General features: G+C 38.8%; 1 protein-coding gene across 7 annotated transcripts in view; it reads right to left on the bottom strand.

The window, feature by feature from the left end:
• The window catches only part of STARD13 (StAR related lipid transfer domain containing 13), a 511,253-nt gene extending 500,651 nt beyond the window's left edge, over nucleotides 1-10,602 (bottom strand). For 4 of the 7 annotated variants that reach the window (XM_035718325.2, XM_049101342.1, XM_035718328.2 and 1 more), the window contains exon 1: nucleotides 10,414-10,602. The gene's annotated coding sequence lies outside the window, so the exon portion shown is untranslated. Of the gene's footprint in view, nucleotides 1-8,938; nucleotides 9,221-10,413 lie in introns of all 7 variants that reach the window. The other 3 variants (XM_035718334.2, XM_049101343.1, XM_035718326.2) reach the window with 1 other exon arrangement.
• Nucleotides 10,603-26,299: the final 15,697 nt, after the last annotated feature.

Below are 26,299 nucleotides of genomic sequence, written 5' to 3'. Positions count from 1 at the left end.
TTCCAAGCTTTGACTCTCTCCAGGGTTCTCTAGAGTGTCATAACTTATGGTTAATGAGGGTCCCAAGGGAAAAGGTCATAAGTCAATGTCACTCTGCTGGGTCAGTGCAAGTCATTGAGCTAAATGTGTCAGTATATTTTGCCCTTGACCACAAGGACCTGGAATAAATCAAGGCATAAAATAACCTGACGTGCTCCTAAAGGAAGAGAAGCTGCTACTAAAATGAGACTGAGTCATGTGGTAAGGTGTAAACATTCCTTTAACATCAGGACTTTTTGGCAGAATTTCTTGGAATGGCTTGCCATAGTTTCTTAACCTCTAAATGGAGGAAATCCTTCCTAATCTCTAAATGGAGGAACATTTATACATCTCCTCCACGGATCCCAGAAGAAATGGCCAAAGCTTCTGTGAAGTACTTTGTGCTGCTGTTTTAACATTACTAATACATAGATCGGGACTTCCTGTATAGAATCACACCATTTATAGGCTAGACATGATCTTAGACATCATGTTAGTATAAGAGTTACCGTGCTGAGCTAGAAAGAAGACTCCTTGGCAATATTAATAGAGCATTGTGGTTAAAAGCAGGGCGTCTGTATTCAGGTTGCTTGGATTTCCATCACTTCACCTCTCTACCTCAGTGACCTCATATGCAAAATAGGGATAATTAAAGTACAACATTCATAGGATATTGTGAAGAGTAAAGTTCCTAGAGTGTCTGTCAAAGTAAGTGCTATGTAATGTTTGCTCATATAATCGAAGAATTTCACGTAATATTAATTATGTGGTTTAAAATTTGTATTAACCACAAAAGAACCTTTGTATGTTTGAAAAGTGGTAAATCACCTATATGGGAAACATTTATCTATTCAGTTCACACAGCGTTCGGTGAACATTCTTAGACCAGTTGCAGTCACTAGAAATAATTTGTCTCTCCTATAGCCTTTGTCCCAGAATTTGGGAACTAAGATTCATCTATCCATTCAGCATCTATTGAACACCTACTACGTGCTAGCCACTGCTCTAAGTATTGGAAATACAGCACGGAACATAAGAGTCAAAAGTCCCTCATCTCATGAAGGCTACAGTCTAATGTAATGAATGAGTTAATTCTTTGGTCTACTTTTTTCACCTGGGGTTCAGAGAATCCTCAGCTAATTGTCCAAAGGTACACAGCTAGTCCTAGATCTTGTGATCCCCTGATATATGAGAATTTTTAAAAACCTTGTTTACCATGCAGCTTAAAAAATGTCCAGAAGATGTGTTTGATTGTCAAACTAGCTAATACAGAAACAGAGCAGTCACATAAAAACGCATTGGATATTTCATATCTACATCATGTGCTTTCCCTGGGGTCACCACACATCCCATTTTCCTGTCCTGTCACATTCATCACACAATGCCATTTCAGTTACCTCCACTTAACAAACTTCTGAAAGCTAAAGTGATGAGTGAAGACAATGGTGATGATAAAGAAAGGAGGGTTTTTACTATGGGAATGTTATTAAAGGAGAGACAACTTCATCTTGAGAAGTGTAAGCTTCCTGCTTCGTGTAAGTTATGCTTCTGCACCTGTTGGGATAAAATGTTTCTGTGGATTTTTTCTTTTCCAGGCTTTCCAGATTGTACCCTAACATGTTCAGAAATACTTACCCTGACCTCTCAGAACTTATGAAATAAACTTAATTTATTTTCATTTTTTGTTTATATAGAAATATATAGGAAAGTGTATAAATAGGGAGCTTTAGGGGTGTGTGTGTGTGATGCCCATTTACCTTCCCAACTATTGCATTTCTTCATTTCTAAGACATTGTTCTCTGAGATAAAGCATTCGATTTTGTATGAAGAAAGAAAAACAACATTCAATTAAACAATCATTTGCCATCAACTAAAATTCATCCAAATTTCAGAGAAGCAAAAACATGAAAAGAACTTGAGAACTCTTCATTGGTGAACAAAAATTTCATACAACCCATTACAAATTATGTTTTTAATGGATGCTGAATAATTGTTGCACTGAAACACTTTGAACCTAATTGTTTCAAATATCCATCAAAAATGGCATCTGACCGGGAAAAAAGTAGAATGCTAAAACCAAGTCTGCACAAACTGAAATAGTTATAGATGAAATGATGATGTCTTGGATTAACATCACAAAAATATCTGAGGTAGGCACAGTGGGAGTACATAGATAAAACAAGATTGGCTCTGGATTGATAATTGTTTAAGTTGAATTGCAAGATACAAGAGAGCTTGGTATACTATTTTCTTAAAATTTCAGAAAAAAATTATTGTGTATAAAGCATTAGTAATAGAACTCCTCATGAATAGGATTGGGTCGTCTTATATGGAAGAGGTTCATTCTATGCTCATAGTAGTAGCTTCCAGATGGAGACTGTAAAGAGTATTCCCTGGGGCTGTGAGTGATGAGGTGAGTGTGAAGTATGCTAATTGCTAGTCCTTCATCTTCTATCTGAAAACCTTATATTTTGTTGAAGCTGCCTGGGTCTTACCTTTTATTACAGTGATAGTTGGCTAGTCCTTATAATTGCTTCTAGCCCTAAAGGCCACCATGCTGCTTTACATCAGTATTTGGTCATCTTCAGAGGGTATACAAGGTTGGTATAAAAGATAATTAAAAGCAGAAATAGAAATTTAAAATGTAATAAAATGTTCCAGTCACTATGGTAAGTGGCTTACCATGTATGAGTTTATTTAATTCTCATGACGACAACCCTAACTTGTTAATACTATTATGATTTTATTTTTTACCCGTGAGGAAACAGACCAAGAAAATGAGTGCATTTCCCCCAAGTTGGCAAGTGGCAGGGCCCGGCTCTAACCCTACACCTATGCTTTATTTTTTTTTTAAGATTTTATTTATTTATTAATGAGAGACACAGAGAGAGAGAAAGGCAGAGACAGAAGCAGGCTCCATGCAGGGAGCTCAATATGGGACTCGATCCCGGGGCTCCAGGATCACACCCTGGACCAAAGGTGGCACTAAACTGCTGAGCCACCCGGGCTGCCCTACACCTATGCTTTAAACCACACTAGGTATTGCCTTCCTTCCAGGGACACCGGATTAAGAGCAATGGTAATCATAGCCTGCTGAGAATCACTTGCAGACCAGAACTAAAGAGAGCCTCAAGCCAATAATCAGCAGATACAGATGAGTGAAAAAGAGCACAGGCTCAGGAAAGCAACTCTTGTAGAAACAAATCAAAAGGAATACAGAAACCTTTCCCAAGTAGATAAACATAGTTCTAGCAGCGGGACAGGCAGAAGAGACCAGCTCATGGATGGTTTCCATTTTCTCCTGAGTCTTTAAATCATTTCAGAATGTGCTCAAACTTTGTCAAGCCTCTCATGCCTGGGTTTAGCTGATGTGGTACTCATCATCTCCTGGATCTAACATGGTCCTCCTAGACTTCCTCAGCTTGTTCCACTCCACCTAGAATCTTAATGCTCATTAACTGTCATGATATGAAGAGTATTTTCTTTTATGACTCTGTCCCTGCAGGGCCCTAACTGTCCAACCATGCTTTGTTACAAAATCTAATCATTATCCTCAATCTTTTTTTTTTTTAAAGATTTTATTTTATTTATTCATGAGAGACACATACCAAAAGAGAGAGAAGCAGAGACGCAGGCAGAGGGAGAAGCAAGCTCCCTTCAGGGAGCCTGACGTGGGACTCGATCCCAGGTCTCCAGGATCAGGCCCTGGGCTGAAGGCGGCACTAAACCACTGAGCCACCCAGGCTGCCCCATTATTCTCCATCTTGTAGAGACTCTGAAGATTTCTCCCACCCTGATAGGCTAGGTACTGCCGTCTTCTCCATATTTACCACAGGTGCCTCAGTAACATTGAAATAAAGAGATCTTTTGTACTGGAAAGTATTGATTGGTCCATCATTTGGACTTTGGAATTCGAGGGTAGTTCAAGGATGACACATGTACTCAAGCAATGGAAGTGGGATGCCTACGTGGCTCAGTGGTTGAGTGTCAACTGCCTTTGGCTCAGGGTATGATGCTGGGTCCTGGGATGGAGTCCCACATTGGGCTCCCTGCAGGGAGCTTGCTTCTTCCTCTGTCTGAGTCTCGGGCTCTTTCTCTGTGTCTCTCATGAATAAATAAATAAAATCTTAAAAAAAAAAAGAAGCAGTGGAAGTCACACAGGGGATGGCATAATGATGAGAAGCTTGTACTAGAGCTAGCACAGGGCTTGGTATAGCATTTTCCATTTGCACTCCTCCCCTATGCTTTTAGCAATGTCACCAAAAAGCACATTGCCCTCTTTGTCTTCACCATATGGAATTTACTATCAACCAAAATCCTAAAGTCTTATTTTACAAGTACATGTTCTTCCAATGAGTACTTGAGCATTTATATTGATGTCAAAGTAGTCTTATACTTACCACTGTTGCATAGTCTAGGTAAATTCAGATCATTATTCCAACCTGTTAAAATCGGTTTGGATTTTGATGATGTCAACACACTAATGTATTCATTCTTTTTGGCTTTATATCCAGAAATCTGTTTAACATACATTTACCCAAGACACTGACCAAAATATTTATTAGGATAGGACTAAGAATAGAGTTTTTTATAAGCCATGAGGCTGCCCCCCACACACATACACACACTCCTGGTTGCTAAGAAGCACTTTCTAAGTATGTTCATTCAACCAGTTATTAATCTGCTTAATTGCACTAACTCAGCTCATATTTCTTAATCTTGTCTCCAGTTATATCACGAAGAAATTACACAATGCCCCACTGAAGTTCATGAGCATTTTGTCTGTTCCATTTCCTTGAACTATTGTTTCCTACTAATTCAGCCAGATTTACTTTGACTAAAAACAATTTGACAAAAAGCAATTTGGTTAAGAAGACAATTTTGTCAAAACAATGATCTAGATAAAGAAGAATAATACCAATCAGTGTGTTTTCAAGGTTGGCCATTTTTGTGTACTACTGGAAAGAGTTGTGACCCATTTTATGCTTTATATATTTTTGTCAATATTTTGTTTTTTTCTCAATAATTTGATTTTTAAAATTTCTAATTCATTTCCCATTGTTCCTATCAAGCATTGCTTATAATGCAGACTAACTGAAATAACATAATTGTTCAGCAATTAATTAGAAGAATGCAAATTTTCCAACAATGGATGATTGTTTTTAAAAATGTGCTAAGTTTCAAATACCATATGGTAGGTAAAATATCATATATAGCCATAGGAAATACATATGGAAGGCTGTTATACACTAATGCACGATCATTGGTTGACACTATTTAGTGGAATTATCTTTAAAAATTTGTCCTGGTTTGTATTATAATTTTCTTTTTTTGTATTATAATTTTCTATAACAAGCATGTGTTGCTTAAGAAGTCTAAAGTAATACATAAATCATAAATCACATTTGTAGTCAATTGTTCAATCACTCTATTTGTTTCAAGTATTTAGCTCCTTTTGTTGGATTCTCATTCCCTAAACATTTCCTTAATTGTTTAAATTTTTCACAGTGTAAACAGAACAATTGTTTGAAGAAGAACTCTAGAAACTATAAAAGAGCATTTAAAGAGTCTTACAGTGCTGTAAACCTGTCCCATGTTTTATCATTCATACCTGAATGTATAATGACTGAAGATACTAATTTTCACTAATTTGTTGTGTTGACCAATTTGCTTTTGACCAAATTATTCTTGGCTAAATAACATGCTACCATCTACCAGGCCAGTAATACATTAGAGGAAAAGATGCAATTATCCTGATGATTCTCTTTTAAGTGAATCTATGCTGGATACTAGGGATCCACTGGCATCACGTTTGGACACTCTACAAACCATTCCTTTACTAACCCATTTTAGAATCTTGCCAGTTTGAGAAAGTTTAGTAGTATGTATAAGTTCCTTTCGAAGCTGTCTGAAGACACCAATGGGGAATAACCTCCTACTTGAAAATAAATGTTGATAAATTCAGCTAGGAGGCTGTCCAAGCACTCTCTTCTAAGTATTTTACATTGACCTATTCTCAAGGAAATTGTGCAACTTATCCATCCCCTAGTGTCTCTACGGAATGAACTCAAGAATATGATATACATTTCATATTCTCCCACCCCATAGTTTTCCCATGCTATTTTCTCTTAACCCACCTTAACTATTATTACTATTATTTTAAAAATCAGTGTGGTTCCAGGGGCCATAATTCCTGCTTGGCCCTGCCCTTACTTCCTGGTCTATATTTATAGTTGTCTGAGAGGGAAAGTGTATAAGGAGTCACCAAAAGCTCCTTAGTTGCCAGCCAACCCTTCTTGAGCCTTCTAAGTGCTGCTTCCAGGCAAATAGGTGATAGGTTGCACTTTATATGATTTTGCGTAATATACCATATTACATAAGACAAAATATTTAAATTATTTTCTATCTTCTCTGTAAAAGGACTCAGTCAGTATCATTAACTTTTACATTGTTGCCTTTGCCTTCCTAGGGTTTGCTTAAAATAATCATATCTCTCAGTGTTTGTTCAATAGACTGGCATGCCCATGTAATCTCAGTGGAAACCTGTAAAATGATTGAGGGATGTGAAATCATCACAGCTAATTTCCTATTCCTTCAGGCTTTCATTCATTCAGTAATGAATGAAAAGGAAAAAGTAATAACAACAAACATAAAGGGAATGATTGGTTCTAGAGACAAATGAGACATTCTTTAAATGTGAGTTCTAGAATGGTGGTGATTTCATCAGGATTTGGTTGTTAGAACGACAGAGAATTCTTATTCCTAGCACCTATAATTCCAGTGCCTTTGTCTACCTTTTGGGAATTGCAACTATGAGGAAAAGACTCAGGGCTATCAAAGATGAAAAACCCAAGAAGCTGAGTGAAGTTTTCAAGGGAGAGATGTCATCTTTGATAAAAGAAATAGAGAAATCTTGAAAAAAAAAATTTCTGGTCTCTGATTAGGTCATTTTTTCTCCTGAACTGCTATTGACAATATATTTCACCTCTGTTTTGGCCCATTTTCTACCCCTAACCTCCTTTTTTTTTCTTTTAATTTTATTAAAACAAGAAAAAGAATTACAAGAATGGCTCTGATGTAGTGTCTGCTTAATGAAGCTAACACAGTGCCTAAATATTTATTCTCATGTACACGGTATTTGGATTGCAGATGTGTAGAAATGTTGTCAAGTTAAAAATAACTCTTTCTGTAAGGCAATGGCACATTGGAATGCTAATCCAAGCCCACTGCTTATCTTTCTGAGACCAGCATCCTGGGTTTCCCAGCTGTACCAAGTAAACAACCCCAGCCTCATTTCCTTAGGAATCTTCACCTTTTTTGCTTGAGCTGTTTCTAAAATGTGTGCTGAGACTAGCAGGAAACAGAGTAACAAGAGCAGGAGAAAAAGCCTAAGATAGCCACTCTTGGTTCCAGAAGACCCCGTCCCCCCCACATTCCCTGTTGCATGCTTGGGGGGGATATTTTCTTCCCTCCAGACTAAAGGTAGCTTCGACATTCTGATCCTAGGAGTGAATGAGTACCTCGCCTAACCTGTGTGCAGCTAATCAGTAATATGGCTCAAAGGGTAGGCTCATGGAAATACCTGGAGCCAAGTGAGGCAGCTTTGTCCTAGAAGGGAGAAAGCCTGGGGAAGGGGAGATAATGGCATCTAGGCCATTCCCCCACTGCTGTTCCTTCAGACTTTAGGTGGGGTGCCCTAGCTCCTCTGGGCCTTAACTTCTCAGCCTGTAAACTGAGAGGGAACCTGTATCACAGGACCGTGCCTAGGGGGCTGGAGTGAGAAATACAATAGTGAGCAAGAATCTGAAGGTTTTGTGTGGATGCCCCGTTGATGCTGACAGTGAGAAGAACACAGAAAGGGGTTGGGGACCTCAGGGGAAGCTTGAGATCTCCACAATAACTTAGTCCGCAGGGAAGAGACAAAGTAGGAAAGCAGGAGAAACATCTGGACAAAGATTTAAGAAAAAAAAAAAAAAACAGTGTGACTATAGTGGAGGGTTTCTCCTGTATGGTCTCCAGAACACAGAAGGTTTAACATCATTTCTTCCTACAACAGAGAAATATTTTACAGTGATGCCCTCTTAGAAATAGAGTATTTACAGAGCTACAAGCATAGACTTGGAGTCTGATCAAATTTGAACAGAAACATTAAAGTTCCTGTAAATTTCTACAAAAAGACTGGATTTCATTAACATTAGACACAGAACTGCCTTATAGATTGAACTTGCTCTACATCATTTTATATCCGACAAACCACTGGCTCTTAATTTGCATTGTAATAACTTCCAGCTTCCCAGCTTAATTTGCCACAATCACAAGGAAGTGGTCCACACACAGCCACACCTGATCCCGACAGATTCTCCAGGCCTTGCAGAGAGGTGCTAACACAACTGTGGCGATGGGTTTCTCTAATCCCTTCCCGTGCCTCAGCAAGCACCAAGCCACACTTGGGACAAAGACCCACAGATCTGGACTGACATCTGGTTGCAATTCCACTGGGCTTTTCTCTCTACAGAATTAATCCTCCACACACACCCATTTTCAAGTGGCAAAGATAATTTAATCCTGTTTTAAAGGACACTGATTCCTCAAAGCAGAGAGAAAAACCCATCCCATCCTGGACACTTCCACACAAGTTGAAAAGTACAACAAATCAACGTGACTAATTTCATTATGAAAGAATTTTTCTTCTTTAAGCAGTGGCTTTGTTGTTTTGATTTGGTTTGGTTTGGTTTGGTTTGGTTTGGTTTTTTTAAACCAGAGCTGTATGTGCATGTTTGACAGTGAGCTGTTATTCTTAAAGGCAGCAGGAGAGGCAGCATGTTAAAGTTTCACATTAAACAACAAAGAATTTCAAGGAACATCCTCAAATTACATTCACAGTTTCAAAGTTCAAGAATTGTGGCAAAGCACTGCTTACCTTCCAATTTCAGGTCCCAGGAGGTCTTTAAGTCTAAAGTAGTACATCAAATGTGCAGGATTTATTTTCTCGCATAAAAGTCTAATCTGTCATAGCACCCAGCTCACGGGGAGGAACCAACCTCCTCTTCCCGAACACCAATGAGGGAACCAGAGGAGCACATGTGGGATGTGGCTTTCCTGAAAGCCTGTCACAGTCTGCACATGCTCTTTGTAACGGAGGTGCCAAATCAACCCTGGCGTGAGGCTCACAAAGCACCTCATTGTGAGGTCCCGGCCAAATCTTAGGGGAAAGAAAGGATTATTAAAAACAGCTCTAGCCAATCTGTAGTTCTCATGCTTTTGTTGGGATGGGCCTCTCATTCATTAAAAATATAGGGAATTATTTTTTCTGTTAGCTTCCTGGGGAACAAGTAAGACTTGTAACAACTCACTAATATGTTGAGATAAGAGGAAAAGCTTATCTCTTGGAACTCTGCTATGCTCCTGCCTGCTGGGAAGAGGGCTCTAAAGTTAGAGCTCCATCTCACCTCTTAGAAAAGTGTCTACTCCCTAACAACAGACAGAAGGTTTTATCGGCAGGAAGTTCACAATTATGAGTGTACAATAAAGTGTGCTAACTAGGCCGCACCAAGCCCAAAGATAAAATAAAAATCTACTGCATCTGTGTCATAAAATCAACCCGTGACATTGACATAATATTTCAAGAGGGCTTTCCATATCAAGCTAACCAGAAGTCATTGTGAAGAGGAGGTCCATGTCCTCTCGTGTGACATAGATGTACAGGGACCAGGAAAACATTTGGTTTTACTTTCGCATCCACCTGCTACAATGTGCCACAGAAAAGAAAAGAGGCATTGGGTGGAAAAAAAATACATCAAAATAATCAAACCTCTTCAAAATCCATATTAAGACTTGAGCCATGATTACTCTCCGCTTAGAGTTTGATGTTTGTTTGGCCTTTCTGCAGCCCTTCCTAGAGGACTCTAGCCTGAAGCAATTAATCATGGTGAGCAGTTGGTTCTGGGTATAAATAAAAGAAAGGCAACATCTTAAAGTAGAGAGTGGGACAAAGAGACCCATGTTGAAGTTCTGACTCTGGTTTACAACCAACTGTAAGCCCAGGAGTCTCTGGACTTCAGTTTCATTTTCTCTAAAATGAAGGAGTTGGACTAGTTCAGGAATAGAAACGGAAATGCAAAGTTCAGCCAAACTGAACTTTGGGCTAAAGTGAGATGGAAAACACCGGTCTCTATTTCAAAAGTAACTATTATTCCACAGTGACTGATCCTATTTTGTGATGGAATGAATTATACCAAATCCTCTGATTTTTAAAAAGCTAGAAATTCAGATTTTTATGTGAAATCTAAGTTTTAGAAATCTCCTTACTCAAAATGTTTAATGAATGCCATGAATACCCAGCAAAATCTATCTGTTGGTTAAATTTGCCCTGCAGGCTGCCAATGTGGCACTTACAGTATAGATGATCTTGAGTCTTCTCCTGCTAGGAAATAAATAATCCAGGGAAATTGGCCCTTAGAGAAACTTCCAGCATGCTTGGCAGTCGAGATAAGAGGCTGCCTAGTACTTCTGTGGTGAAATTAGGGATCCTCACTCCCCTGCTTTATGGTAGTGTCCACACCATTGATGACCTCACATGACTGATTTTCTTTGGATAGGACTCGTGTGGAATCCATGAGATCACTAGCATTCTAAGAATCTGATGAGTGAAAAAAGGCAGAAGAACCCATACAGGGGGAGAAAAAAATGTTGTTCCAGGAATATCAAAAGCAATCAGATGCAATGCTACCAGTCTTATCTCAAGATTGAAATACTGAAAGTAAAAGCAAAAGGTCCAATAGAGCTTATGATAAGTAGCTATGTTTGGTTGAGGGGAAGAAAAGTTTATTGACTTGCTCAATAAAAGAGAGATGTTTTGATACAGTGGGTTGGAGATGTGTGCCAAACAAAGTTGACTAAATAACTCTCTCCTTGGTCAATAGAAAACTAAAGTTAGGAATACTCAGTCCTCATGGTCTGACCAGTACAATCCTTCCTGAGCCACTGGATGAGCTCTGACTGGGTGTAGGATCCCTCTTTGTGAGTGAGGACTCATCCTTGTTGAGGGAGAGGAGTGCTGAGTCACCAGGGACCAAGGCCAGAGCCCTGAAAACATGCTCAATAAATATTTGCCCTGCCTGATGAACCCTGGCAAGGAGACTGTGGACCAAAGATCGAGATGGGTAGGCAAAGCCTTTGATCTTTCAAGACTTGGCTGCAGTCTGAGTCATTTCATCTCAGGGAATTTCCTTTAGCCTCTCAAGCTGCCTTTATTATAGAGTATCCTTTATTTTTCTCTTAGTTTAGTCCCTAAATTGAATTTTGATTTTTTGTGTGTGTTCTTGTTTCATTAAACTAATACTCTCTTACTCACATTTTTATTTCTACAACCTAGCACAGTCCATGCTTGGCACAGGAAAGGAACTTAGTAAATATTGGCTGAATGCATTAGTGAATATGCAAAAAAACTAAAAACTAGAAGTAACATATGTATTATAAATGCAGTGAAATTAAAGTGATAAAGCAAGTCTTTGGAAGAAAAATTGGTTTAGATATATTTTTATGAGGATTATTTTCTCCAATATTTTTCAATTTCATTCTATTATGGATTTTTAGTTTGCATTTGTTTAAAACAATGTTCTTCATTATAGTAGTTGACTGCCTTCTGCCATAATCCAAGCTTTTTAAACATTCATGTTTCCTATGACCATCTATAGGTCTCTAGGAATGTTTTGGTCAATAATGAGTGTACAGCTGAGAGTCAACATAAATTGGCCATCTTCAAATCTTATGTTGCTTTCACAAAATCAACAGAGGGAGTGAAGGTAATTCACTTAGCTCTGAGCAGCATGGTAACCAGTAACATATATTGCCACTAGGGCTCAAGGGACCAAGGAGTAGAATGGATGGAAATCATTCTTTTACACATAGCTTTGGTACTAATTGGAGAGAGTCCTCACCACAAATTTAAAAATAAAATAAAAAATAAACGAGATTTCGATTGAATTAACTTTGTTGTGACTGTAAGATTCTATGACTATTTGAGAAATTGATAAATACAAAGAAATAAGGGAACAAAGGAAAAACAATGTAAGTTATTCATGATGCATGGCAAACTGCCCCCAAACATAAAAGCTTAAAACATCTTATGTATTATCTTCATGGTTCTGTATATTTACTGGGCCCATTTGCGTGAACCTCCTGATCCATGTAATATTACATAAGCTGCAATGATCTGGGGTCAGATAATTTGCTTTCTATTATCTTTTTTGATAATAGACAATCTAACAGGTGTGAGGGGTAATAGCTCATTGTGATTTTGATTTGCATTTCCCTAATGATTAGTGTTGTTGATTGCCTTTTCATGTACTGTTTGCTATTTGTATGTCTTCACTGAAGTTAAGTCTATTCAGGCTCTCTGCTCATTTAATTTTTAATTTTTTTTTTTTTTTTGCTATTGAGTTGTATGAACTCTTTGTATAGTTTGAATATTAACCCATTATCGGATGCACTGTTTGCACATATTCTTTCCTGTTCTATGGATTGCTTTTTAATTTTATTTATAGTTTCCTTAACTGTATAGAAGCATTTTAGTTTGATGTAGTCCCATTTGTTGATTTTTGCTTTTATGATTTTTTGCCTTTGCTTTTGCTGTCAAATACAAAAACGTATTGCCAAAGGCTGATGTTAAGGAGCTTACCTCCAATATTTTCTCTAGGAGTTTTGTGGGTTTTGGTCTTATGTTCAAGTCTCTAATCATTCTAATCATTCTTGAGTTGATTATTGTGTATGATGTAAGATAGGGGTCCAGCTTTATTCTTTTAGCATAGAGATACAGATGGCCCCTGCTTTACAAAAGTTCACATTATGACATTTCATTTTTACAAAAGATCTACATTAGTACTTGTTTTCACTAGCCAAAAAAAAAAAAAAAATCCAAAGAGGATTTTTGCTTTTATGAAAAAAGGTGAAAAGCAAAAATAGTGTTCAGTGTTGGTTTTGCAGTGAGCCATTGGAGATGCATCTCATAGCCTGAGCAGCTAGAGTGGCCCCGCTAAGCTCCTTCCCCAGAACTACACTCAGCTTCTCAGCAGCAAGCTGCCATAGCTTTGAACTGTGTTCATGAGCATCTGTGTTTTAACTTGACTTATTTTGTGCATCCATTAGCAAGATGTGTCCTAAGGTACCAGAAAAGCTTAAGAGAGGTTATGTTTTGGGTCTGGGAACACTTCAATTTTTTTCAGATACATTAATGGTAATTGCTTCTTTGACTTATGCCATGTAGTTTATGAAAAGGTCATAGGAATGTGCTACTTCTGGATAGCAGAAAATTGGATACAGTTTTCCCAGCACCATTTACTGAAGAGATTTTCCTTCTCCATTGTATATAATTAGTTCCTTTGTTGAAATTAATTGACCATATATACATGGGTTTATTTCCGGGCTTTCCATTCTGTTCCATTGATCTGTGTGTCTGTTTTATGCTAATACTATACTGTTTTGATTACTATAGCTTTATTATATAGTTTGCTCAAGAAATGTGATGCCTACAGCTTTATTTTTTCTCAAGATTGCTTTGGCTATTTGAGATCTTTTGTAGTTCTAAACAAATTTTGGAATTGTTTTTCTCTTTCTGTGAAAAAAACCATTGGAATTTTGATACCAATTGTATTAAATCTGTAAATTGTTTTGGGTAGTATGGACATTTTGATGATATTAATTTTTCCAATCTCTAAACATGGAATATTATTTTATTTATTTGTGTTTTCTTTAATTTCTTTCACTAATGTTTTATAGTTTTCAGTGTCCAGATCTTTCATCTCCCTGGTTAAATTTATTCCTAAGGATTTTATTCATTTTGAAGCTTTTGTAAATGAGATGGTTTTCTTAATTTCTCTTTCTGATAGTCCATTGTTAGTATATAGAAATGCAACTGACTTTTGCAGATTGATTTTATATATTGCAACTTTACTGAATTTATTATTTCTAATCGGGTTTTGTTTTGTTTTGTCATTGTTTTTGGTGGAGTCTTTAGGGTTTTTGATATATAAGATCATGTCATCTGCAAATTTTACTTCCCACTTTCCAATTTGAGTGCCTTTTTCTTGTCTTGCCTGATTGCTCTGACTAGAACTTCCATTACTATGTTGAATAAAATTGCTGAGAGTGGGCATCTTTGTCTTGCTCCTGATCTCAGAAGAAAATCTTTCAGCTTTTCATTGTGGAGTATGATGTTAGCTGTAGGCTTGTCATATATGGACTTTATTGTGTTGAAGCATTTTCCATCTACAGGTGAGAGTTTTTATCATAAAAAGACGTTGAATTTTTTCAAATAATTTTTATGTATCTATTGAGATGATCATATGGTTTTTATCCTTCATTTTGTTAATGTGATGTATCATATTTATTATTTTGCATATGTTGTACCATCCTTGAATCCCAGAGATAAATCCCATTTGATCATGGTGTATGATCTGTTGAGTCTGATTTGCTAATATTTTGTTGAGGATTTTTGCGTATATGTTCCTCAAGGATATCAGCCTCTAAATTTCTTCTCATATAATGTCTTTGTCTGGCTTTGGTATCAGATAATGCTGGCCTTGTAAAATGAGTTTGTTTCTAGGAATTTATTCATTTCTTATAGGTTATGTAATTTGTTATATATAGTATGTAATTATTCATAATAATTTCTTATAATCCTTAGTACTTCTGAGTTATCAGCTTTAATGTTTCCTCTTTTGTTTCTGATTTTATTTAAGTCTTTCTTTTTCTAAGTTAATGTTAAAAGTTTAGATAAGCTACACCATGGTATTTGCTGCAGGTGCATCCATTTTGTTTGGCCAAGTAGACTCCAGAGGCCCTAAACTGACATTAAAACATGCATTTATTATCTTGTGATTATCATTATGATAAACTCCTCCATAAACCTTGCCAAAACCCCACTCTTTGTAATCAATTGGCCAATCTGGCCTTAGATCAAGAATCCCAAAGTGCTCCACCCTCAGATTCTCATAAAGGCATGTGTCCCAAGTCCTGCCTCTCTGCCTGTTACTGCTTTGACTTTCTCATGTAGTCCCTCAAGGCATGCTATGTACTTCCTCTAGAATCTCTGTGCAACAAACTTCTCTATTTTAATTATCTTGTGGTCTTTTGTTAACCTCAGTTCACCATCCAACATCCAGGGGCTCTAGTTAGCAAATATTAATTTTAAAAGTCACAATCATTAGTCTAGGTAAATTTGTCAATTTTTTATTTTTAAAAAATCAACTTTTAGGGGCTCCTGGGTGGCTCAGTCTATTAAACATCCAACTCTTGGTTTTAACTCAGGTCATGATCTCAGGGTCTGAGATAGAGCTCCATGTTGGGCTCTATACTAGGCATGGAGCTTGCTTCAGACTTTGTCCCTCCCCACCCACTCCAGTGGGTGTATATACTTGCTGGCCTGCTCGCTCTCCCTAAAAAATAAATAAATGAAACTTAAAAGCATCAGCTTTTAGTTTCATTGATGTTTTCTATTGTTTTTCTGGTATCAGTTTATATCTGCTCTGATCTTGATTTCCTTTCATCTGCTAATTCTGGGCTTAGTTTGTTCTTTTTCTAGTACCTTGAGATGTAAAGTTATATTATTTAAGATCTTCCTTTTTACTTAACACAGGTAGGCATTTATCAGTATAAACTTTCCTCTTGGAACTGCTTTTGCTGCATCTCTTAAGTTTTGGTATGTTATATTTCCATTTTCACTTCTCTCAAGATTTTTTAAAACTTCTCTTTGGATTTCTTCCTTGACCCATTAATCATCCAGAGTATATATTTGCATATTTTCCATTTTTTCTTGTAATTTATTTCTAGTTTTATGCCACTATGATTAGAAAAGATACTTGGTATGGTTTTAATCTTCTCAAGTTTATTAAGATTTGTTTGGTAGCCTAACATATATATTTACCTTTACCAGCATGCTATATGTTTTCATGTTACTAACTAGTCCCCTTTCATTTCAGCTTGAGGAACTCCTTTAACATTTCTCAGAAGTCTGGTCCAGTGCTGATGAGCTCTTTCAGTTTTTCTTTGGAAAACTCTTAATCTCTTCTTCAATCCTGAAGGACAACTTTTTCAGGCAAAGTATTTTTGTTTGGCAGTTTTCTTGGTTTCAGAACTTTGAATATATCATCCCACTCCCTTTGGTCTGTAGTTTCCTTTTTTTTCTTTTTTTTTTCTTTTTTTTTTTTTTTTTAGATTTTATTTATTTATTCATGAGACACACACACACACACAAAGAGAGAGAGAGAGAGGCAGAGACACAGGCAGAGGGAAAAGCAGGCTCCATGCAGGGAGCCCGATAGGGGACTTGATCCCAGGCCTCCAGGATCAGGCCCCAGGCTGAAGGCGGTGCTAAACTGCTGAGCCACCCGGGGCTGCCCAGGTCTATAGTTTCTGTTGAAAAATCTGCAGATAGTCCTACGGGGTTCCCTTATAATAAAGTGCTGCTTTAATAATCTTGAAGTTTTTAAAGATTCTTTCATTGTCTTCCCCTTTTGACAATTTAATTATAATATGTTTCAGTGTGAGTCTCTTTAGATTCACCTTTTTTGGCACTGGGTTTCTTGATCTGGATGTCTGTTTCATTCCTTACACTAGGGAAATTTTCAGCCATTGTTTCTTTAAATACGCTCTCTGCTCCTTTCTCTCTCTTCTCTTTCTGGGAGTCCTATAATGTGAATATTGCTCTGTTTGATGTTGTTCCATAAATTCTTTAAGCTATCTTCACCCTTTTTCATTCTTTTTGCTCCCCTGATTGAATGGATTCCATTGTCCTGACTTTGACTTCACTGATCCTTTCTTCTGCTCGATCTGGTTTACTCCTGAATCTCTCTATTGAATTTTTCAGCCCAGTTATTTTTCTTCAGCTTCATGATGTCTGTTTAGTACTTTTTAATATTTTATCTTTGCTGAAATGTTTACTTTGTACATGTATTGCTCTCCTGACCTAAGTGAGCATTGTTATGACTATTATCTTGAACTCACTGTCAGATAAAGCTCTTCTCTCCATTTCATTAAGATCTGTTTCAGGACATTTATCATGTTATTATTATTATTTTTTTGTAGCATATTTCCATTTCTTCATTTTCCTTGACTCTGTGTGTTGGTTTCTCAGTATTAAGTAAAATAGTCAACTCTCTAGTCTTGACAGGCTGGTCTCATGTAGGAGTTGATCTTCATCAATCTGCCTAGCTTGAGCTGCCGGTTGCTCCTCAAACCTTTGTGATTGTACATTCCACTGTTTTTACTCATAGTGGTTCCCAATACCTGAAGGTATACCAAGAACTGTCGGTGTCCCAAAGATGAAGATCACAGTTATCACCGAGATATATGTTGGTCAGAAACTGGACCCTCTGGCAGCTGCTGGGAAAACATGTGGTTAAACCCCTTTCAGAGAGAACTGGGATATAGGTGGGTTTTATCTTTTCCTTTGGTGCTGAGGCCAGGTATATTACCATGGGGATTGCTCTTATACCTGTTTAAAAATTGCTTCTTTGTTTGCTATAGACCTGTGGGATTCATTAATGCAAACTCTATTGGCTATCAAAAGTAGGCGATTTGGGGGCCTACACATTTGGTGGTAGACACAAAGGTTTGGGCACTAGATGTGTGGACATTCTCCTTCCAGGAAGATCCTTGTGACATTCTCCTTCGAAAGAGATACTGAAAACTTGGTTTTACTGTTGGAGTAAGCCAGAGGGATAAGGTGGGGAAGTATCCATCAGCTCTTTGATGCTTTTGGGAGGACCACAGTGAGTACTTAAATGCATGTTAATTAGAGGCCAGACATTCAGGCAGCAGCTTAAAACATATGCAGTCAAATCTCTTCCTAGGAAAGACTGAGAAATGAGCATTTTTGCCTGCTCTCTCTGCATTGAACGCAATGGGATAACTGCAGTGAGTGCTTACATATCCATTAAGAACTATTTCTTTGAGGGGCACCTTGGTGGCCCATCCGGTTAAGCATCTGCTTTCAGCTCAGGTTATGATCTCAGGGTCCTGGGATTAAGCTCCATGTTGGGAGCCCCATGTCCCTGAGCAGGGAGCCTGCTTCTCCTTCTCCCTTTGCCCCTCCCCACCATTTGTGTTCTCCCTTTCTCTCTCTCAAATAAATAATAAATAAAATCTTAGAAAAAAAAACTATACCTTTGATGCAAATCATATCTCTGATAAGGGTTAATATCTAAGATATACAGAGAACCCATACAACTCAATAACAAAAAAAACACAAACAACCCCATTTAAAAAATGGGCAGAGGAAGTGAATAGACATGTTTCTAAAGAAGACATTCAGGTGGCGGACAAGTACATGAAAAGATGCACTAATCATCAGAGAAATGCAAATCAAACCACAATGAGCTATTACTTCACACCTGTTAGGATGTTTGTTATCAACAAGATAAGAGATAACAAGTGTTGGCAAGGATGTGGAGAAAAGGGAACCCTTATATATTGTTGACAGGAATGTAAATTGGTGCATCCACTCTGGAAAACAGTGTGGAGGTTCATCAAGAAATTAAAAATAGAACTACCATACACTTCAACAATTCTATTTCTGTGTGAAATTTTATATACAAATATTTATATAAATATTTATAATTATAATATATTTTATAAATATAACAGATATGAAAGAAGGAAACCCTGTCATTTGCAAAAATATGGGTGGATCTTAAGAATATTGTACTAAGTGAAATAAGTCAGACAGAGAAAGACAAATTCAACATCATCTCACTTACATTTAGAATTTAAAAATACCCAAACTCATAGATACAGAAAACAGATTTGTGATTTCTAGAACTGGGGAAGTGGGAGATGGGTGAAGGTAGGCAAAAATGGGTGAATGTGGTCAAAATGTATAAACTTCCAGTTCTAAGATAAATAAGTTCTAGGGATGAAATGTATAGCATGGTGACTAAAGCTATTATATCATATATTTGAAAGTTGCTAAGAGAGTAAATCCTAAAAGTTCTCATTACAAGAAAAGAAAATTGAAATGTATGTGAGGTGATGGATGTTAACTAACTTTATTGTGGTAATCATTTTACAATATATACATGTATCAAACCATCATTTCGTACACTAAGATTAATACAATGTTATATACCATCTATATCTTAATAAAACTGAGGAAGAAAACTACTTCTTTGTTATGGTTTGTGATACTTGTGAACAAAAGCCAGGTTGACTTCCAAAGCTAGCTGTTTTGGGTTCCCATCCCTCAGAAGGTACCCTAAAATTTGAGGTGCTAGATGTGTGATCCAAACACCAGGCTTTTCAAGAAGTTGGAAATTGGAGGTTCCCTTCCAAAGGAATATGCTGTGCTAGGGGTGAGATTTATGATGAAACTGTGTCTCAGCCTTCCTACTCATTTTAGTTGGTCATTTCATCATGTAATAGTCGCTCAACTAGTTTCTAGATTTCTCTCATAAGGTATTGCTCCTTGTATAGTTACACATGCAGTGAATCCATGGGAGGAAAGAGTTTTGGGGATCTCCTATATTGCCAGGTTGTTTCCTCTTCATGGTACCTTTAGATTCATATTTTAAAGTAATGATTACCAACAGTGGGAGAAGTGTATGAGCCTTGGGGGACAGAGTTATAAGGAATATAGTGAGAGAGGTAAATGGGCAGTCAGTATTACTCAGAAGCATTTCTAAAGTAAATGTATCAGGGTTCTATCTTTAATTGACTACATCTATTGTTTTTTTTAATAAAATAATTTTTTATTGGTGTTCAATTTATCAACATACAGAATAACACCCAGTGCTCATCCAGTCAAGTGTCCCCCTCAGTGCCCGTCACCCACTCACCCCCACCTCCCGCCCTCCTCCCCTTCCACCACCCCTAGTTCGTTTCCCAGAGTTAGGAGTCTTTATGTTCTGTCTCCCTTTCTGATATTTCCCACACATTTCTTCTCCCTTCCCTTATATTCCCTTTCATTATTATTTATAGTCCCCAAATGAATGAGAACATACACTGTTTGTCCTTCTCCGATTGACTTACTTCACTCAGCATAATACCCTCCAGTTCCATCCACGTTGAAGCAAATGGTGGGTATTTGTCATTTCTAATGGCTGAGGAATATTCCATTGTATACATAAACCACATCTTCTTTATCCATTCATCTTTCGATGGACACCGAGGCTCCATCCACAGTTTGGCTATTGTGGACATTCCTGCTATAAACATCAGGGTGCAGGTGTCCTGGCGTTTCATTGCATCTGAATCGTTGGGGTAAATCCCCAACAGTGCAATTGCTGGGTCGTAGGGCAGGTCTATTTTTAACTCTTTGAGGAACCTCCACACAGTTTTCCAGAGTGGCTGCACCAGGTCACATTCCCACCAACAGTGTATGAGGGAACCCTTTTCTCCGCATCCTCTCCAACATTTGTGGTTTCCTGCCTTGTTAATTTTCCCCATTCTCACTGGTGTGAGGTGGTATCTCACTGTGGTTTTGATTTGTATTTCCCTGATGGCAAGTGATGCAGAGCATTTTCTCATGTGCTTGTTGGCCAAGTCTATGTCTTCCTCTGTGAGATTTCTGTTCATGTCTTTTGCCCATTTCATGATTGGATTGTTTGTTTCGTCGGTGTTGAGTTTAAGAAGTTCTTTATAGATCTTGGAAACTAGCCCTTTATCTGATATGTCATTTGCAAATATATTCTCCCATTCTGAAGGTTGTCTTTTAGTTTTGTTGACTGTATCCTTTGCTGTGCAAAAGCTTCTTATCTTGATGAAGTCCCAAGAGTTCATTTTTGTTTTTATTTCTTTTGCCTTCGTGGATGTATCTTGCAAGAAGTTACTGTGGCCAAGTTCAAAAAGGGTGTTGCCTGTGTTCTCCTCTAGGATTTTGATGGAATCTTGTCTCACATTTAGATCTTTCATCCATTTTGAGTTTATCTTTGTGTCTGGTGTAAGAGAATGGTCTAGTTTCATTCTTCTGCATGTGGATGTCCAATTTTCCCAGCACCATTTATTGAAGAGACTGTCTTTCTTCCAATGGATAGTCTTTTCTCCTTTATCGAATATTAGTTGCCCATAAAGTTGAGGGTCCACTTCTGGGTTCTATATTCTGTTCCACTGATCTATGTGTCTGTTTTTGTGCCAGTACCACACTGTCTTGATGACCACAGCTTTGTAGTACAACCTGAAATCTGGCATTGTGATGCCCCCAGATATGGTTTTCTTTTTTAAAATTCACCTGGCTATTCGGGGACTTTTCTGATTCCACACAAATCTTAAAATAATTTGTTCTAACTCTCTGAAGAAAGTCCATGGTATTTTGATAGAGATTGCATTAAACATGTAAATTGCCCTGGGTAACACTGACATTTTCACAATATTAATTCTGCCAATCCATGAGCATGGAATATTTTTCCATCTCTTTGTGTCTTCCTCAATTTCTTTCAGAAGTGTTCTATAGGTTTTAGGGTATAGATGCTTTACCTCTTTGGTTAGGTTTATTCCTAGGTATCTTATGCTTTTGGGTGCAATTGTAAATGGGATTGACTCCTTAATTTCTCTTTCTTCAGACTCATTGTTAGTGTATAGAAATGCCATTGATTTCTGGGCATTGATTTTGTATCCTGCCACGCTACCAAACTGCTGTATGAGTTCTAGCAATCTTGGATTGGAGGCTTTTGGGTTTTCTATGTAGAGTATCATGTCATCGGCAAAGAGGGAGGTTTGACTTCTTCTTTGCCAATTTGAATGCCTTTAATGTCTTTTTGTTGTCTGGTTGCTGAGGCTAGGACTTCCAATACTATGTTGAATAGCAGTGGTGAGAGTGGACATCCCCGTCTTGTTCCTGATCTTAGGGGAAAGGCTCCCAGTGCTTCCCCACTGAGAATGATATTTGCTGTGGGCTTTTCGTAGATGGCTTTTAAGATGTCGAGGAAAGTTCTCTCTATCCCTACACTCTGAAGATTTTTGATCAGGAATGGATGCTGTATTTTGTCAAATGCTTTCTCTGCATCTAATGAGAGGATCATATGGTTCTTGGTTTTTCTCTTGCTGATATGATGAATCACACTGATTGTTTTACGAGTGTTGAACCAGCCTTGTGTCCCGGGGATAAATCCTCCTTGGTCATGGTGAATAATTTTCTTAATGTGTTGTTGGATCCTATTGGCTAGTATCTTGTTGAGAATTTTTGCATCCATGTTCATCAGGGATATTGGTCTGTAATTCTCCTTTTTGGTGGGGTCTCGGTTTGGTTTTGGAATTAAGGTGATGCTGGGCTCATAGAACGAATTTGGAAGTACTCCATCTCTTTCTATCTTTCCAAACAGCTTTAGTAGAATAGGTATGATTTCTTCTTTAAACGTTTGATAGAATTCCCCTAGGAAGCCATCTGGTCCTGGACTCTTGTGTCTTGGGAGGTTTTTGATGACTGCTTCAATTTCCTCCCTGGTTATTGGCCTGTTCAGGTTTTCTATTTCTTCCCATTCCAGTTTTGGTAGTTTGTGGCTTTCCAGGAATGCGTCCATTTCTTCTAGATTGCCTAATTTATTGGCGTATAGCTGTTCATAATACGTTTTTAAAATCGTTTGTATTTCCTTGGTGTTGGTAGTGATCTCTCCTTTCTCATTCATGTTTTTATTAATTTGAGTCTCCTCTCTCTTCTTTTTAATAAGGCTGGCTAATGGTTTATCTATCTTATTAATTCTTTCAAAGAACCAACTCCTGTTTCTGTTGATCTGTTCCACAGTCCTTCTGGTCTCAATTTCGTTGAGTTCTGCTCGAATTTTAATTAACTCTCTTCTTCTGCTGGGCGTGGGGTCCATCTGCTGTGTTTTTTCTAGCCCCTTTATGTGTAAGGTTAGCTTTTGTATTTGAGTTCTTTCCATTTTTTAAATGGATGCTTGTATTGCGATGTATTTCCCCCTTAGGACTGCTTTTGCTGCATCCCAAAGATTGTGAACGGTTGTATCTTCATTCTCATTAGTTTCCATGAATCTTTTTAATTCTTACGTAATTTCCTGGATGACCCTTTCATCTTTTAGCAGGATGGTCCTTAACCTCCACGTGTTTGAGGTCCTTCCAAACTTCTTGTTGTGATTTAGTTCTAATTTCAAGGCATTATGGTCTGAGAATATGCGGGGGACGATCCCAATCTTTTGGTATAGGTTCAGACCCGATTTGTGACCCAGTATGTGGTCTATTCTGGAGAAAGTTCCATGTGCGCTTGAGAAGAATGTGTATTCAGTTGAGTTTGGTTGTAAAGTTCTGTAGATATCTGTGAAATCCATCTGGTCCAGTGTATCCTTTAAAGCTCTCGTTTCTTTGGAGATGTTGTGCTTAGAAGACCTATCAAGGGTAGAAAGAGCTAGGTTGAAGTCACCAAGTATAAGTGTATTATTATCTAAGTATTTATTCACTTTGGTTATTAATTGGTTTAAATATTTGGCAGCTCCCACATTCGGGGCATATATATTGAGGATTGTTAAGTCCTCTTATTGGATAGATCCTTTAAGTATGAGATAATGTCCCTCTTCATCTCTCACTACAGTCCTTGGGGTAAATTTTAGTTTATCTGATATAAGGATGGCTACCCCTGCTTTCTTTTGAGGACCATCTGAATGGTAAATGGTTCTCCAACCTTTTATTTTCAGGTTGTAGGTGTCCTTCTGTCTAAAATGAGTCTCTTGTAGACAGCAAATAGATGGGTCCAGCTTTTTTATCCAGTCTGAAACCCTGCGCCTTTTGATGGGGTCACTAAGCCCGTTCACATTCAGAGTTACTATTGACAGATATGAGTTTAGTGTCATCATGATATCTATTCAGTCCTTGTTTTTGTGGGTTGTTCCACTGAACTTCTTCTTAAAGGGGAATTTTAAGAGTCCCCCTTAAAATTTCTTGCAGAGCTGGTTTGGAGGTCACATATTCTTTTAGTTGCTGCCTGTCTTGGAAGCTCTTTATCTCTCCTTCCATTTTGAATGAGAGCCTTGCTGGATAAAGTATTCTTGGTTGCATGTTCTTCTCATTTAGGACCCTGAATATATCCTGCCAGGCCTTTCTGGCCTGCCAGGTCTCTGTGGAGAGGTCTGCTGTTACCCTAATACTCCTCCCCATAAAAGTCAGGGATTTCTTGTCTCTTGCTGCTTTAAGGATCTTCTCTTTATCTTTGGAATTTGCAAGCTTCACTATTAAATGTCGAGGTGTTGAACGGTTTTTATTGATTTTAGGGGGGGATCACTCTATTTCCTGGATCTGAATGCCTGTTTCCCTTCCCAGATTAGGAAAGTTTTCAGCTAGGATTTGTTCAAATACATATTCTGGCCCTCTGTCCCTTTCGGTGCCCTCAGGAACACCAATTAAACGTAGGTTTTTCTTCCTCAGGCCGTCGTTTATTTCCCTTAATCTGTCTTCATGGTCTTTTGATTGTCTCTTTTTTCCTCAGTTTCCCTCTTTGCCATCAACTTGTCTTCTATGTCACTCACTCGTTCTTCCACCTCGTTAACCCTCCTCGTTAGGACTTCTAGTTTGGATTGCATCTCATTCAATTGATTTTTAATTTCTACCTGATTAGATCTAAGTTCTGCAGTCATGAAGTCTCTTGAGTCCTTTATGCTTTTTTCTAGAGCCACCAGTAGCTGTATAATAGTGCTTCTGAATTGGCTTTCTGACATTGAATTGTAATCCAGATTTTGTAACTCTGTGGGAGAGAGGACTGTTTCTGATTCTTTCTTTTGAGGTGAGGTTTTCCTTCTAGTCATTTTGCTCAGTGCAGAGTGGCCAAAAACAAGTTGTATTGGGAAAAGGAGAAAAAGAGAGGAGAGAAAGAAGGAAAGAAAAGAGAAAAAGAAAAAAGAAAAAAGGAAGAAAAAAAGGAAAAGAGAGAAGAAAAAGAAAAAGGAAAAGAAAGAAAGGTGAAAAAAAGGGTGGGGGAAGCAATCAGAAATCAAAAAGAAGAAAAAAAAAGAACCACGGGGGAGTATCTTCTGATTCTGTATACTTTAAGTCCCTTGGCTTCTTCTGGAACTTGTCCGTCTAGCTGGTCTTCTGGGGGCGGGGGGGGGGGGGGGGGGTGGGTGCTGTTGTGCTGATTTTCAGGTGTTAGCACTTGGGGGAGCTGCTGTGCCCCTGCCTGGTGCAGGGCTCAGTGGGGGTTGTTTACCCCGTGAGGCCCCAGGAGCAACAGCCCCAGTGGCGGGGCCAGCTCTGCAGCCCTGGAGTCAGCCCCCGCAGTAGCTCCGGAGCTCTCCAGGCTCCGGGGCGGGGCCGCTGATCTGCTCAGCTCCGGGAGGAGCGTCCTCGCTGTCCTGGGCCCTCCCGGCCTCTGCCTGTCCCGGGGGGGGCCGGATCCTGGGCTGTGTCCCGGCGCCCTCTGCTCGGGGCCTGCGCTGGTGGATTCGTGCTCCGGCCCCGCAGCCCCCTCCGCAGAGCCGCCGCCTGAGCCCCCCGAGCTGCTCCCGCCCCGCAGCCCCCTCCGCGGAGCCGCCCCCGAGCCCCCCGAGCTGCTCCGGGTCCCGCCGTGCGCGCTGCAGCCCTTAGGGAGCTCGGCGCACTCTCCCGGGGCACAGGTGCCTGTTACTGTCCCCGGGAGCCCGAGGGCATCCCCGCCCTCCTGGGTCCTGCTCCACCTCCCTGGAGCCCCTTTCCGCCCGGGAAGGTCGGTGCAGCTCCTGCGTCTCCGGGACGGGGCTCTCCTGTCCTGGGGACACTCGCCCCGGCCTCAGCCCGGCTCCTCGCGGGGCCCCTCCCCCTTGGAGGCCTTTGTTCCTTTATTTCTTTTTCCCCGTCTTCCTACCTTGATAGAAGCGCGAACTCTTCTCACTGTAGCGTTCCAGCTGGTCTTTCTTTAAATCTCAGGCCGAATTCATAGATTTTCAGGATGGTTTGAAGGTTATCTAGGTAATTTGGTGGGGACAGGTGGCTTGGGGACCTGACTCATCTGCCATCCTGCCCCTCCTCTCCCTACATCTATTGTTTGATGGGGAAGGCAGCAGGGAGGAAAATGAAGAGATGTATTTTTGACAAAAGCTCTCTTACTCTCTAGATATGATGCTGATATGTTCCTCAGTTGAGCTTAGAATCCTGAAAGAGATAAAAGGATGAAATTCATTGAAAAAGAAAACAAGAAATTACAAAACAAAAATAAGCAAAAGTAAAAAATAAGGAGATGCATATGAAATAGAATCATCTTGTCAAAGAGAGAATTAGTGAATTCTTAACAACAAAATTGGCAGTTAAATGATATTTAAAGGGGAAACTGCTGAGAATTTCCCAGAGACATTAGTTCTTTTTTTTTTTTTTTTTA

This window comes from Canis lupus, chromosome 25 (assembly GCF_003254725.2).
Source record: "Canis lupus dingo isolate Sandy chromosome 25, ASM325472v2, whole genome shotgun sequence".
NCBI classification, from domain to species: Eukaryota; Metazoa; Chordata; class Mammalia; order Carnivora; family Canidae; genus Canis; species Canis lupus.
This window is presented reverse-complemented; position numbering and strand designations above follow the sequence as displayed.